We start from the raw sequence: 15,256 nt of genomic DNA, 5'->3' as shown, positions 1-15,256 counted from the left end.
ATTGATCAAATAGCTAACAGGTGTGTATACGAGTGTCCAGCTCGGGCACTAGTCACGGCCTACGGGGTTGGGTCGTGACAAAAGTGGTATCAGAGCGGTTCATCCTCGGAGTGTCTACAGACCGTGTCTAGTAGAGTCTTGTTTATCGGTGTGTTGTGCACCACATCTATAAACAGGAAGCTACAGGACATTTAGGATGTCATCTTTCCTTCTTATCTTAGATCGTGCAATAGAGCTATATTATCAGGAAAATCCCTTTCTAACAGACTATTATGTTTACAGCTATGCCTTCGAAGAAAGCGACAGCTGCCCAGAAGGGCAAATCGGTAGCAGGGGATACTAGCCAGACTCGGAGAGTTACTAGGGCTCGTGCCCAGATTATGCCTGAGGTTGTGCTCCAGTACGCAAGTACTGCTACACCGCCACTTCCAGAGGAACCCAGGACAGCGACAGCTCCGGGTCAGGGGGCGGCTCCACCGCTAGTTCCCGAGGTCCTAGCACTTGAGCCTCCAGCTCCTAAGCCAGGGGCGGAGGATAGAGCCATGAGAGATGCAGTTCAGTTACTCACCAGATAAGTGGCAGGACAGGCTCGCAGGCATGGACTAGGGGTTGACCAGACGGATAGATATGACAGTTTGAGGGCCCGTGACTTCCTAAGTTGTAATCCTCCAGAGTTTTTCGGGTCGAAGCCCGAGGATGACCCGCAGGAGTTCATTCGGCAGATGCAGCGTACGCTGAGGTTGATTAAGGCTTCTAAGACTGAGTCTGTTGAGTTAGCTTCGTATCGACTGCGGGATGTAGCCGTCAATTGGTATGAGTCGTAGGAGTTATCTAGGGGCGCGGATGCTCCTCCAGCAGTATGGGATGCGTTTGTGGAGGCCTTCCTTGGTCACTTTCTGCCTCCAGAGTTGTGGCAAGCTAGAGTTGATAGATTCTTACACCTGAGGCAGAATGGCAGGAGCGTTCGGGATTATAGTCTTGAGTTTGATTCGTTGGCCAGATATGCGCCTACTATTGTAGCTGATATGGCTGATAGGATGCATCGTTATGTGATGGGACTGGATCGTTATTTGGTTAATAGCTGCATGGTAATGGCGTCCCAGCTAGGGATGGATATTGCTCGGGTACAGGCGTATGCACAAGGGATGGAGGATCGACATAGGGGGCGTCAGTCCGATAAAGACTATGACAGAGGCCAGCATAAGAGAGCTAGATCGGCTGGCTATCCGGGTGAGTTTCGAGGCAGGAAGCCTCAGCAGCAGTATAGTAGATATCCCTCTCAGCCAGCACGGAGTGCACCCCCACAGTTCACTGGTAGGAGATTTGATAGTACAGGGTATTCAGGAGCTGGTCAGAGCTCCAAGGCTTCAGGTTCACAGATGCCCAAGGGTTAGAGTCAGTCGAGGCCACCTTTGCCTCGGTGTTCTCGGTGTGGTAGGCCTCATTCTGGGGAGTGCCTTCTCGCTACTGGTGCTTGATTTTCTTGTGGCCGTCAAGGCCATATCATGAGAGAGTGTCCGTATGGGGGTAATCCAGGTGGTGCAGCTCAGCCTACTAGGTCAGTTGCTGGTTCATCTTCTTCTGTGGCTATGCGCCCTGTGGGGCAGGGTATTCAGACACCAGCAGGCCGTGGCAGAGGGCCGTGGCGGAGCTCCTAGTTCTAGCGGTCCTTTAAACCGCATATATGCTTTGGCTAGTAGACAGGATCAGGAGGCGTCACCAAATGTGGTTACAGGTATACTATCGATCTTCTCTCGAGACGTGTATGCATTGATAGACCCAGGCTCCACATTATCGTATATTTCTCCATTTGTTGCTAGTAGAATTGGGATAAAACCTGAATTGATAGAACCATTTGAGGTAGCTACACCAGTAGGAGATTCTGTTATAGCAAGACAAGTATATAGAGATTGTTCGGTGATCATATATAATCGTTGCACCAAGGCAGATATGATAGAGCTAGATATGACTGAGTTTGATGTTATTATGGGTATGGATTGGTTAGCTTCTTGTTATGCTAACGTTGATTGTAGAGGCAAGATAGTCCGATTTCAGTTTTCGGGAGAGCCAATTATAGAGTGGATGGGAAATATAGCATCGCCGAGAGGTAAGTTTATTTCATACCTCAAGGCAAAGAAGATGGTCAGAAAGGGTTATATTTATCATCTGGTTCGAGTGCACGACCTGAAGGCAGAGGCGCCGACTCTTCAGTCAGTGCCAAAAGTCATCGAATTTCCCGATGTATTTCCAGATGAACTTCCAGGCCTTCCTCCTGAGCGTGAGATAGAGTTCACTATAGACATATTGCCAGACACTCAGCCTATATCTATCCCTCCTTACAGAATGGCACCCGCAGAACTGAAGGAACTGAAGGAGCAACTGAGAGATTTATTAGAAAAGGGCTTCATCAGGCCCAGTACATCACCTTGGGGAGCACCGGTATTATTTGTAAGAAAGAAAGATGGATCGCTGCGGATCTGTATTGATTATAGGCAGCTGAATAAAGTAACAATAAAGAACAGGTATCCCCTCCCCAGGATCGATGATTTATTTGACCAGTTGCAGGGTGCTAAGTGTTTCTCGAAGATAGACTTGCGGTCAGGTTATCACCAGGTGCGGGTAAAGGAGGTAGACATTCCAAAAACTGCATTCAGGACCCGATATGGGCATTACGAGTTTAGAGTGATGTCCTTTGGGCTGACCAATGCTCCAGCAGTATTTATGGATTTGATGAACCGAGTGTTCAAGACATTCCTTGACCTGTTCGTGATTGTATTTATTGATGATATTCTGGTCTATGCACGATCAGAAGAGGAGCATGCAAATCATTTGAGGACGGTACTTAGGGTGCTCCAGCACCAGAAATTGTATGCTAAGTTCTCTAAATGTGAATTCTGGTTGACTTCAGTAGCATTCCTGGGGCATATTATTGGAGCTGACGGCATTCGGGTAGATACACAGAAGATTGAGGCGGTGAAGACTTGGCCTAGACCTACGACACCTACTGAAGTACGCAGTTTTCTGGGGCTAGCAGGGTATTACAGGAGGTTCGTAGAGAAATTTGCCTCAATTTCAGCGCCTTTAACAAAGCTAACACAGAAGGCAGCCAAGTTTCAGTGGACCGATGCTTGTGAGCGAAGCTTCCAATTATTGAAAGATAAGTTGACTACTGCTCCAGTTCTAACTCTTCCTGAGGGACCAGATGGCTATGTCATTTATTGTGATGCTTCCGGTGTTGGGTTAGGTTGTGTGTTGATGCAGCATGGCAGAGTTATAGCCTATGCCTCCCGACAGCTCAGAAAGCACGAAAGAAATTATCCCACCCATGATCTGGAGTTAGCAGCGGTGATTCATGCTTTAAAAATATGGAGACATTATTTATATGGTGTGCATGTTGACATTTATACAGATCGTAAGAGTCTCCAGTACATCTTTAAGCAGAAGGAGCTGAATTTGTGGCAGAGACGGTGGCTAGAGTTGCTGAAGGACTATGATGTTGACATTCTATACCACCCAGGGAAAGCAAATGTTGTAGCAGATGCACTCAGCCGTAAATCTATGGGTAGTTTGGCAGATGTACAACCAGAGCAGAAGGAGATAGTCCGTGAGATTTGCCAGTTAGCTAATCTGGGAGTCCGTTTGGCTGATTCTGATAATGGCAAGGTTTCTGTTCGGGGAGTTGTTGAGTCCTCTATCATAGAAGAGATAAAGAGATACCAGTACGAGGACCCTATTCTTGTACATCATAGAGATGCAGCTCTTCAAAAGGAAGAGACCCCATTCGAGGTTGCACCTGACGGAGTGCTACGATACAAAGGTAGATTATGTGTACCTGAGGTTGCAGGGTTACGACAACAGGTTATGGGAGAGGCACACTATGCCCGTTATTCTGTTCATCTAGGGTCAACGAAGATGTATCATAACCTCCGATGCTTGTATTGGTGGGATGGCATGAAGAAGGATATAACAGGGTTTGTTGCTCAGTGTTCGAATTGTCAGCAGGTTAAGATCGAGCACCAGAAGCCTGGGGGATTATTACAGGAGATGGAGATTTCGACCTGGAAATGGGAGGTGATCAATATGGACTTCGTCACAGGTTTACCTCGCACTCCGCAAAAATATGACTCTATTTGGGTCATCGTTGATAGGTTGACGAAATCAGCCCACTTTCTTCCGGTCAGGACTACATATTCAGCTGAGGATTATGCCAGGTTGTATCTCAAGGAGATAGTGAGACTTCACGGAGTTCCCACATCTATCATTTCTGATAGAGGGGCCCATTTTACAGCTAACTTCTGGAGATCCTTCCAGGAGGGATTGGGGACACAAGTGAGTCTCAGCACAACATTTCACCCTAAGACTGACGGACAGGCCGAACGTACCATTCAGACACTACAAGATATGTTACGGGCCTGTGTTATTGATTTCAGGGGTATGAATTTAATAAAAGAACGCTTAATGAGTATGATGAGTAATAGAATGAGTGGTGCTCGGTGGTTAGCCCAAGGTACCCGTCACGGCCCCTAGTCGGGTCGTGACAAAAGTGGTATCAGAGCAGTTCGGTCCTAGGAAGTGTCTACGAGCCGTGTCTAGTAGAGTCTTGTTTATGGTGTATTGCGTGCCACACTAATAAGCAGGTGGCTACAGGGCATTTAGGAAAAATGACCATCTTTCATCTTAAGAGATCGTGCGATAGAGCTGTATTATAAGATTATCTCCTCCTTAATAGTGTGCTAGATTTCAGAAATGCCGCCAAAGGGAAAAACTACAGCCGCCCAGAAGGGCAAGACTACGATGAAAAGGCGGATAGAAAGAGAGCTGCCAATGAACGTAGAAGAGGGTGAATCACATAATGAGGATCCATCTAATGATTCTTCTACCCCACCTATTACAGAAGAACAAGAAGGGGCTTCAGCTCCAGCTCCTACGCCTCCAGTTCCCCTACCGGCTACTTCGGGTCAACAAATGACCGAGACTATCCATTTATTGACATAGTTAGTTGCCGCCCACGCACAACGGCAGACTGCGGGTTCAAGTGATCGGGCAACTAGTACCAGAGCCCGTGATTTTATGAGTTTGAATCCACCGGAGTTTTTCAGGTCAAAGCCAGATAAAGACCCGAAAGGTTTTATTGATGAGATGCTGAGAACATTGAGGATTATTCATGCCCCCGAAACTGAATCTATGGAGTTGGCATCTTATAGACTCCGAGATGTGGTGGTATTGTATCACACCCTAACCTTATTAGGGTGTGATGGGCACTCGACCCCACATACAGAGCCGAGCGAACCCGCAGACCCTGATTACACACCTAATTTTTTTTGAATTCTAAAAGTCAATTACAAATAAAATACATGTTGAGATTTCAAAATTTTATGCTTACTATTTCCAGAATTTAGCAAATCTGTAATTATATAAAATTTATTACATAACACAAAATGACATATCGGCTGATGGAGCCGCTTACAGACTGACTATCATTACCCACGACGCTGTCTGCAAAGTCTTTAATACTGATTAGACATCACAGCATACATACTCTGACTCGGCGGCACTCCTGGAGGAAATGGAGCCCGCCAATCCACTGGATCATCTTCAGCTAATCCCGTCTATCCATTTGTGGGTACCTGCGCGGCATGAAACGAAGCCCCCGAAGAAGAGGGGGTCAGTGCGGAATATGTACTGAGTATGTAAGGCATGAGTACAGAAAACGAAACCATGACTGAGACAGATAGAACAACATACAAATAGCCTATCCAGAATACCAAACACTTATTATTTTTCTTTTCCAGACACGAATCATACTTACTCATCTCGTATGCCAGACGGATTACAGAACGTACAAATTACTCAAATGATGTCATATAGGAAACGGAATACAGAATATACGGAAGGTCAGAATGCTTACTCTCCAACACAAGTCATGCATATCGGAATCGGATATCATATCACATACGCGGTACCCCCGGGGACATATACCACGCCGGGACAAATACCATATCATACATACGGTAACCTCGGGGAAAAATATCACGCCGAGGGACCGGTCACATCCTATCATATACATGATAACCTCGGGGACAGATAACACGCCGAGGAACCGGTGAACAATGCCAAGGGATGCGCACGATAACATAGGAACGTGGTCGCCACTCCTACCTTTGGCGCCACAACACATCATATTTCAGAAAATTTGCTCCGATCTCCGTCACACATCATAACATAACCACGGTACCCGGGGGCGGACAGATAACACGGCACCCCGAGCCCGGACACATCATACTTCATAATATATCCTCGGTAACCGGGGACGAACATATAACACAGTACCCCGGAACCGGACACAACATACTTCGGAATTCATATATTGAACCCGGCCCTCAACAGAGGACTCGGCGAACCATCCGCACGATACATACCGGCCCGGGACTCGGTGAAGGAAATCATAACATATGCACGAGCAGAATAGTGAGAGACCGAATGCACATAATTCAGACTCAATATATTAATCAAACATATTCTCATAATATCCATAACAGATTACTTATTACAGAATACTTATGTCAAATTACTTTTATCAGAATATTTCTATCAAAGTACTTATATCGCTTTTACTCAATCAGGATACATATTCCAAATTACTTGTAGCATAATCTCTCATATCAGAACACTTATACCAAATACTCACATCAGGATATTTATATCAGAATGTTCAGACCAACATACTTATGTCAGAATACGGATGTCAGGTTTGCTTAAGTCAGGATTCACCTATCCAGGCTATTAGTTGCCTATATTAGGGAGAACATACAGATCACATATAGACTCGGGATCATAGAATGCAATAACCCAAAGTATATATCAATGTCATACCCTACTTAGCTCTAGGACATGCCAGAAGAATGAAAGGGTAAGCCTTACATACCTGCGGCGCGACCAACTAGTTACGCTTGTTCATCCAACTTGTCAATCTACATTCAAAAGGATTCATCCATTCATTAGATTCGTTGTCACATACTTGCCTTAACCTTTCAAACATGTTCACTTATGTTCTGCCGGAATTTCGGCAGCATCTACCCTGTAAATGTACCATCCCCGAGAATACGGCTCGGCCCCAAATCAACAACAACAAATCCGGGAATTTGAACCGGCCACAATATCCACAACAATGACAACAAACATTCTAACAACATCGACCATTAATGTAAACGCACTTTAACATCAACAACCTTCTTTCGCAATATGCGACGACATTCCAATTACGTTCAAATCAAGATATATAATCAATCCAAAACCATTCAAACATGATTCCATAACATTTCCAACAATCCACAAAATTTTCCAACACAACCCCACTCAAAACATAAGGCAACCCGAAACCTTCCAAGTCCAAGGAAATATCAACAACACATTTCTTTTCCTCCAAATTCATAAACCATACCAACAATCTATACATTAGCAACATTATTTTCATCAACACAAAGGACCATATTAAAATCACATTAGCCGACAAATCAACCCACACCATACAAAAATTACATAAGAATCACATTAAGGTGTCTCCAAAATACTAACTAAAATTTGTTCACTCATAACCACACAAAGAGGCCACATTCGGCCACCACATCACACACACAACTTCATGCATTTCATCCATTTCGACATGTTACAAGACGACTAAAACATCCACAAAACACAATCCAAACATGCTAAATAAATTAGTTCATCACACCTATACAATACAACACATATTCGGTCAACACTTCATCATGCATAATTTCCATATTCCTATGATTTACACTCATTTCTACGTCATGCAATACGTCCAAGTCATTCACAACATACAAAGGGAGATGAACCCTTACCTTTTTTTTTTCTTCAACTTCCTCCACTTGGCTAGAATTTCTAGCTTGCACAATCAATGTTCCTCTTAACCCAAAAACCATTCCATGTTGTAGAGGACCTTCCAATTACTCTAAATACAAGAAGAAAATGATTTTTCTCCATCAACTTCCCATGGCTCATTTTTAGGAGCCATGGCCGAAACCCCCTAAGCCCTTTTTTTTTTTTTTTTTTTTCTTCTTGCTTTCTTTCTCTCCTCTCCCTTTATTAAAAGATGACCCCCTCCATATATATATACACATATATAATGCAAGCATGTGAGGGGCACATGCCCTCTCTAGAATTTTCCTTTTCTTTTCTTCTTCTTTTTAATTTCTAGATTTTTCTTCAAATTTCCAAAGATGACTTAATTCTTTTTCTTTTCTCTTTTTTTTTTCGGCCCCATGGCCTCTTTCAAGAGATTTCTTGAACATTTGTGAAATGATCATTTTGCCCCTAGCCTTTTTCAATATTTTCATGGGCCATTTTGCAAATTTTCCTTTTTCGCCCTTGACCTTCTCAACATTTCCATACTAATAATAATCATAAATAATATTTTCAACAACTCGTATATTAAAATAATTTTTGAAACATAGTCTCGTTCTTAACTTCTCTCCATTGCCTTGAATTTTCCGAACGTACGAAGTACGGGCTATAACATCCTCCCCCCCTTTAGAACATTCGTCCTCGAATGTTCAACTGACCTTACGGGAGCTCATAACACTTTGAGAGGAGGTTTCTTTTATAGTTGCCCATTTCTCCATGCCCATTCCATCTAGTCGAGCCTCCCCGTCCTTGTACGGGCACTTATTTTGTGTCATGGGTTGTCTAATCTACTGGGCCGACATTTTATCCTTGTCTTTCTCAGATCATCTCTTTTCTGTTACTGCTCCATGACCATACCTGAATAAAAGCCACATCTTTAGACCCTTACCACAACTCCTCTTTAATCTTTCCTCTCGTATCTCTCGATACAGGCATACTTGTATTTGACTTCTTGTATTGGTGCTCATTTCGTTCACCGTCATTCATTGTGGGCCTAACGTGGTCTCCCCCCCCCCCCTTTTACGGGGTTCCTTATGTGCCGACAGTCTTCTTATGAAGTCTTCATTCATACTTTATCCCTTACCTCCCTTTCAACCTTACGCCTACATATCGAAAACTTCTTATTCTAAATTCTTCCCTTGCCCTCTGTCTATGTCATCATTTTGTCCACATTTCCTATACTCTTCCATCCACCACTCGTCCTTTTTACTTGCTTAGCCCACCTACCCGTGATTTTTTTTTCCTTACTTGCGCGTTTGTGTTGTAACTGTATATCCATGTTTCTTCAGCGTTCCGCTATTCTCGTCCTTAGCACAGAATCCTCGCTCTCCTTACCCTTGCTCACACATCCTCATAGCTACATACTTGTTCTTTTATAGATCTCTCATCTTAGCATTATTACAGACCTAAACATTCTCTTTTCTTGCTTCATACTTCCTTATCCTAGTTACTATTCCTTTATCCCCACTTATCGACATTGGTTCTCGAACCTTTTTCCGGTCCTCCGATCTCTCTGTTTCTTCTCTACTCACTCCCCTTCTTTTTCAATATTATTATACCAGAACTTCCAATCTCAACCTATGGTAAAATAATAACATCTTACTTTGCCACACTCGTACCACTTACTTTTGCCGTCCCTCGGACTTTAGTACATTTGTCTTTAATTATTCTTCATTCCCGCTTATTGAAATTAACCCTCGAATCTCACACACTCCTCTTTTGTTCCGTATTACCATACTTTGCCCTCATCCCATGTCTGCATTTAAACCTCTATTCCATAATCTCGTACCTCGCCAGGAATCTCCTCGCAGGGGTTTTCTTGTCTCCTACCGCTTTTTTTTTTTTCGATATCTTGATTTCCTTACTCCTCATGTACTCACTCACTTCTTTTTCAAATACCGAACTGTTAAGACCTTTTTGTCCTTGACCCATAGTGAAAATAGCGTCTTACTTATAACATTTACACCATTTGTTTTCTCACTACTATTCAGGTTTCGGTGTCCCTTTACTCGATTGAGGTCTCTGTTACCGTAGCATAGGTTATTGGGACACACGTGTCCACTGATATCATCGTATATGGAATAACGTATGCATCCACACCTACACATATAGTTATTATCAATTAACCCACAAAATATTTCCAAACTTTATTCAAGCCTATCCTAATTCCCAAGCTGTGACACACTTTTTGCCTCTTCACCGAGCTGGTCTGCCTCGTTCTCTGCGTCTTCTTATGGTCTCCAACCACCCCATACACCATAGTCTCACTCAGGTTACTCTAGTTTTCCATTTGTTCCCTTAAATTTTAATTTTGCAAAATTTTCCCAATTACTTCCCAGGGGGGTCACCCATCCTGAAATTGCTCCCACCTAAGCACGCTTAACCTCGAATCTTTAGTGGAATCCGATGCCTTAATGTTGGTATTTTCGGGTCCACTTTCTCGCATGACCTTTACTACATGATTCGGGACTAATCGAGGTCTTACAGATCCCAGGACACCTTCGTGGCACGTCTTTTCTTCCACAATTACCATTTTACCCTTTCCGATCCTCAGTGCTCACCTTTCACTTTCATGTGTAACTACTTTTCATTCTGGGTTCCCAGACCCCTGCTGATAACAAATACACCTTCGTTGTCATTATTTTATGGATGCCCCGATATGAGCCCGTTCGAACTTCTTACTCACCGCTTTTACATAGTAACCTGTGGCAAAATTAATTGTCAACTTTCTAAATCCCCCATCCGACCTTGTTTTTCTTATACCATCCTCCTGTACACTGCAAATACCAATAACACCTTGCGGAACACACAGCTACACCACATTCCGGCCATCCGGGACTGCCAATTTTAGGTAACGGATCAAATACACCAGTACTTACCCCTGTGACTTTCCATGTCACCACTCACTTTTTCCGTCGTACGTAAGGCTTACATAAGAAATTTCATTTCCTATAGCCTGGCTCTATCGCACGACCTATGACAGAAAAAGGTCAACAACCCCTAGATGCCCTGTAGCCTCCTGTTTATAAATGTGGCGCGCTACACACCATAAACAGGACCCTACCGGACACGACATTGCAGACAACCCCTAGGACAAACCTGCTCTGATACCACTTTATCACACCCTAACCTTATTAGGGTGTGATGGGCACTCGACCCCACATACAGAGCCGAGCGAACCCGTAGACCCTGATTACACACCTAATGTTTTTTGAATTCTGAAAGTCAATTACAAATAAAATACATGTTGAGCTTTCAAAATTTTCTGCTTACTATTTCTAGAATTTAGCAAATCTGTAATTATATAAAATTTACTACATAACACAAAATGACATATCGGCTGATGGAGCCGCTTACAGACTGACTATCATTACCCATGACGCTGTCTGCAAAGTCTCTAATACTGATCAGACATCACAGCATACATACTCTGACTCGGCGGCACTCTTGGAGGAAATGGAGCCCGCCAATCCACTGGATCATCTTCAGCTAATCCCGTCTATCCATTTGTGGGTACCTGCGCGTCATGAAACGCAACCCCCGAAGAAGAGGGGGTCAGTGCGGATTATGTACTGAGTATGTAAGGCATGAGTACAGAAAACGAAACCATGACTGAGACAGATAGAACAACATACAAATAGCCTATCCAGAATACCAAACACTTATTATTTTTCTTTTCCAGACACGAATCATACTTACTCATCTCGTATGCCAGACGGATTACAGAACGTACAAATTACTCAAATGATGTCATATAGGAAACGGAATACAGAATATACGGAAGGTCAGAATGCTTACTCTCCAACACAAGTCATGCATATCGGAATCGGATATCATATCACATACGCGGTAACCCCGGGGACATATACCACGCCGGGACAAATACCATATCATACATACGGTAACCTCGGGGAAAAATATCACGCCGAGGGACCGGTAACATCCTATCATATACATGATAACCTCGGGGACAGATAACACGCCGAGGAACCGGTGAACAATGCCAAGGGATGCGCACGATAACATAGGAACGTGCTCGCCACTCCTACCTTTGGCGCCACAACACATCATATTTCAGAAAATTTGCTCCGATCTCCGTCACACATCATAACATAACCACGGTACCCGGGGGCGGACAGATAACACGGCACCCCGAGCCCGGACACATCATACTTCATAATATATCCTCGGTAACCGGGGACAGACATATAACACAGTACCCCGGAACCGGACACATCATACTTCGGAATTCATATATGGAACCCGGCCCTCAACAGAGGACTCGGCGAACCATCCGCACGATACATACCGGCCCGGGACTCGGTGAAGGAAATCATAACATATGCACGAGCAGAATAGTGAGAGACCGAATGCACATAATTCAGACTCAATATATTAATCAAACATATTCTCAGAATATCCATAACAGATTACTTATTACAGAATACTTATGTCAAATTACTTTTATCAGAATATTTCTATCAAAGTACTTATATCGCTTTTACTCAATCAGGATACATATTCCAAATTACTTGTAGCATAATCTCTCATATCAGAACACTTATACCAAATACTCTCATCAGGATATTTATATCAGAATGTTCAGACCAACATACTTATGTCAGAATACGGATGTCAGGTTTGCTTAAGTCAGGATTCACCTATCCAGGCTATTAGTTGCCCATATTAGGGAGAACATACAGATCACATATAGACTCGGGGTCATAGAATGGAATAACCCAAAGTATATATCAATGTCATACCCTACTTAGCTCTAGGACATGCCAGAAGAATGAAAGGGTAAGCCTTACATACCTGCGCCGCGACCAACTAGTTACGCTTGTTCATCCAACTTGTCAATCTACATTCAAAAGGATTCATCCATTCATTAGATTCGTTGTCACATACTTGCCTTAACCTTTCAAACATGTTCACTTATGTTCTGCCGGAATTTCGGCAGCATCTCCCTTGTAAATGTACCATCCCCGAGAATACGGCTCGGCCCCAAATCAACAACAAAAAATCCGGGAATTTGACCCAGCCACAATATCCACAACAATGACAACAAACATTCTAACAACATCGACCATTAATGTAAACGCACTTTAACATCAACAACCTTCTTTCGCAATATGCGACGACATTCCAATTACGTTCAAATCAAGATATATAATCAATCCAAAACCATTCAAACATGATTCCATAACATTTCCAACAATCCACAAAATTTTCCAACACAACCCGACTCAAAACATAAGGCAACCCGAAACCTTCCAAGTCCAAGGAAATATCAACAACACATTTCTTTTCCTCCAAATTCATAAACCATACCAACAATCTATACATTAGCAACATTATTTTCATCAACACAAAGGACCATATTAAAATCACATTAGCCGACAAATCAACCCACACCATACAAAAATTACATAAGAATCACATTAAGGTGTCTCCAAAATACTAACTAGAATTTGTTCACTCATAACCACACAAATAGGCCACATTCGGCCACCACATCACACACACAACTTCATGCATTTCATCCATTTCGACATGTTACAAGACGTCTAAAACATCCACAAAACACAATCCAAACATGCTAAATAAATTAGTTCATCACACCTATACAATACAACACATATTCGGTCAATGCTACCATCACACGGCTACAACTTCATCATGCATAATTTCCATATTCCTATGATTTCCACTCATTTCTACGTCATGCAATACGTCCAAGTCATTCACAACATACAAAGGGAGATGAACCCTTACCTTTTTTTTTTCTTCAACTTCCTCCACTTGGCTAGAATTTCTAGCTTGCACAATCAATGTTCCTCTTATCCCCAAAACCATTCCATGTTGTAGAGGACCTTCCAATTACTCTAAATACAAGAAGAAAATGATTTTTCTCCATCAACTTCCCATGGCTCATTTTTAGGAGCCATGGCCGAAACCCCCTAAGCTCTTTTTTTTTTTTTTTTTTTTTTTCTTCTTGCTTTCTTTCTCTCCTCTCCCTTTATTAAAAGATGACCCCCTCCATATATATATACACATATATAATGCAAGCATGTGAGGGGCACATGCCCTCTCTAGAATTTTCCTTTTCTTTTCTTCTTCTTTTAATTTCTAGATTTTTCTTCAAATTTCCAAAGATGACTTAATTCTTTTTCTTTTCTCTTTTTTTTTTTCGGCCCCATGGCCTCTTTCAAGAGATTTCTTGAACATTTGTGAAATGATCATTTTGCCCCTAGCCTTTTTCAATATTTTCATGGGCCATTTTGCAAATTTTCCTTTTTCGCCCTTGACCTTCTCAACATTTCCATACTAATAATAATCATAAATAATATTTTCAACAACTCGTATATTAAAATAATTTTTGAAACATAGTCTCGTTCTTAACTTCTCTCCATTGCCTTGAATTTTCCGAACGTACGAAGTACGGGCTATAACATATTGTGGTACAATAATTGGCTAGGATTAAGAAAAGAAAATGCGCCTCCTTCCGTGTGGCAAGAATTTGTAGATGCTTTCATCCGCCACTATTTGCCACCCGAGGTCCGCAGAGCTAGAGCGGATAGGTTCTTAAATCTAAAGCAAGGAAATATGAGTGCTCGGAAATATAGCCTTCAGTTTAATTCATTGGCTAGATATGCCCTGACTGTGGTGGCCGACATGGGAGATAGGGTACACAGGTTTGTGAGTGGCTTAGGGCCACATTTATTTAAGGATTGCTTGACGGCTTCGTTGCAAGATGGGATGGATGTTTTCCGAATACAAGCCCATGCCCAGAATTTAGAAGGACAACAACCTCCGCAAAGGAGTGTTCGTGATATCGATAGAAGGCACAGCAAGAAGGCTAGATCTATGGGGGCAGGAAGTGATTATAGAGGGGGATCAAGGCAGACACATTCTAGACACTCAGGCCAGTCGGTGACTAGTGCACCTCCACGATTTATGTGTTATACCCCTGTTACACCTCGGAAATTTCTCCGTACTTGTATGATGAGTGGAATGAGGAAGAGTTTGAGTGTATGATGTTTTGGTAAGTCGGGAATGGCTAATTATGAATTTTTGGAAATAAGAAAGTCGCGGAAAAGTTTTCAGCCCAGTGGTCGTATATGGCACTATACGGCCCGTAAAGTGGTTTACGGACCGTATAGTGCAATCGTCCTCCAGCTTGTCCAAAATCTCAACTTTCTATAAATTGTGAAAATGGTTAAAAACGACTTGGAGGACGGCCCGTAAACTAGTTTACGGATCGTAAACCTCGGTCGTAAACTGCCATGTCCATCAGCCAAAACTTTCAATCTTTGAAATGGTTAAATAC

Source organism: Lycium barbarum, chromosome 3, assembly GCF_019175385.1.
Source record: "Lycium barbarum isolate Lr01 chromosome 3, ASM1917538v2, whole genome shotgun sequence".
Lineage (NCBI taxonomy): Eukaryota > Viridiplantae > Streptophyta > Magnoliopsida > Solanales > Solanaceae > Lycium > Lycium barbarum.
This window is presented reverse-complemented; position numbering follows the sequence as displayed.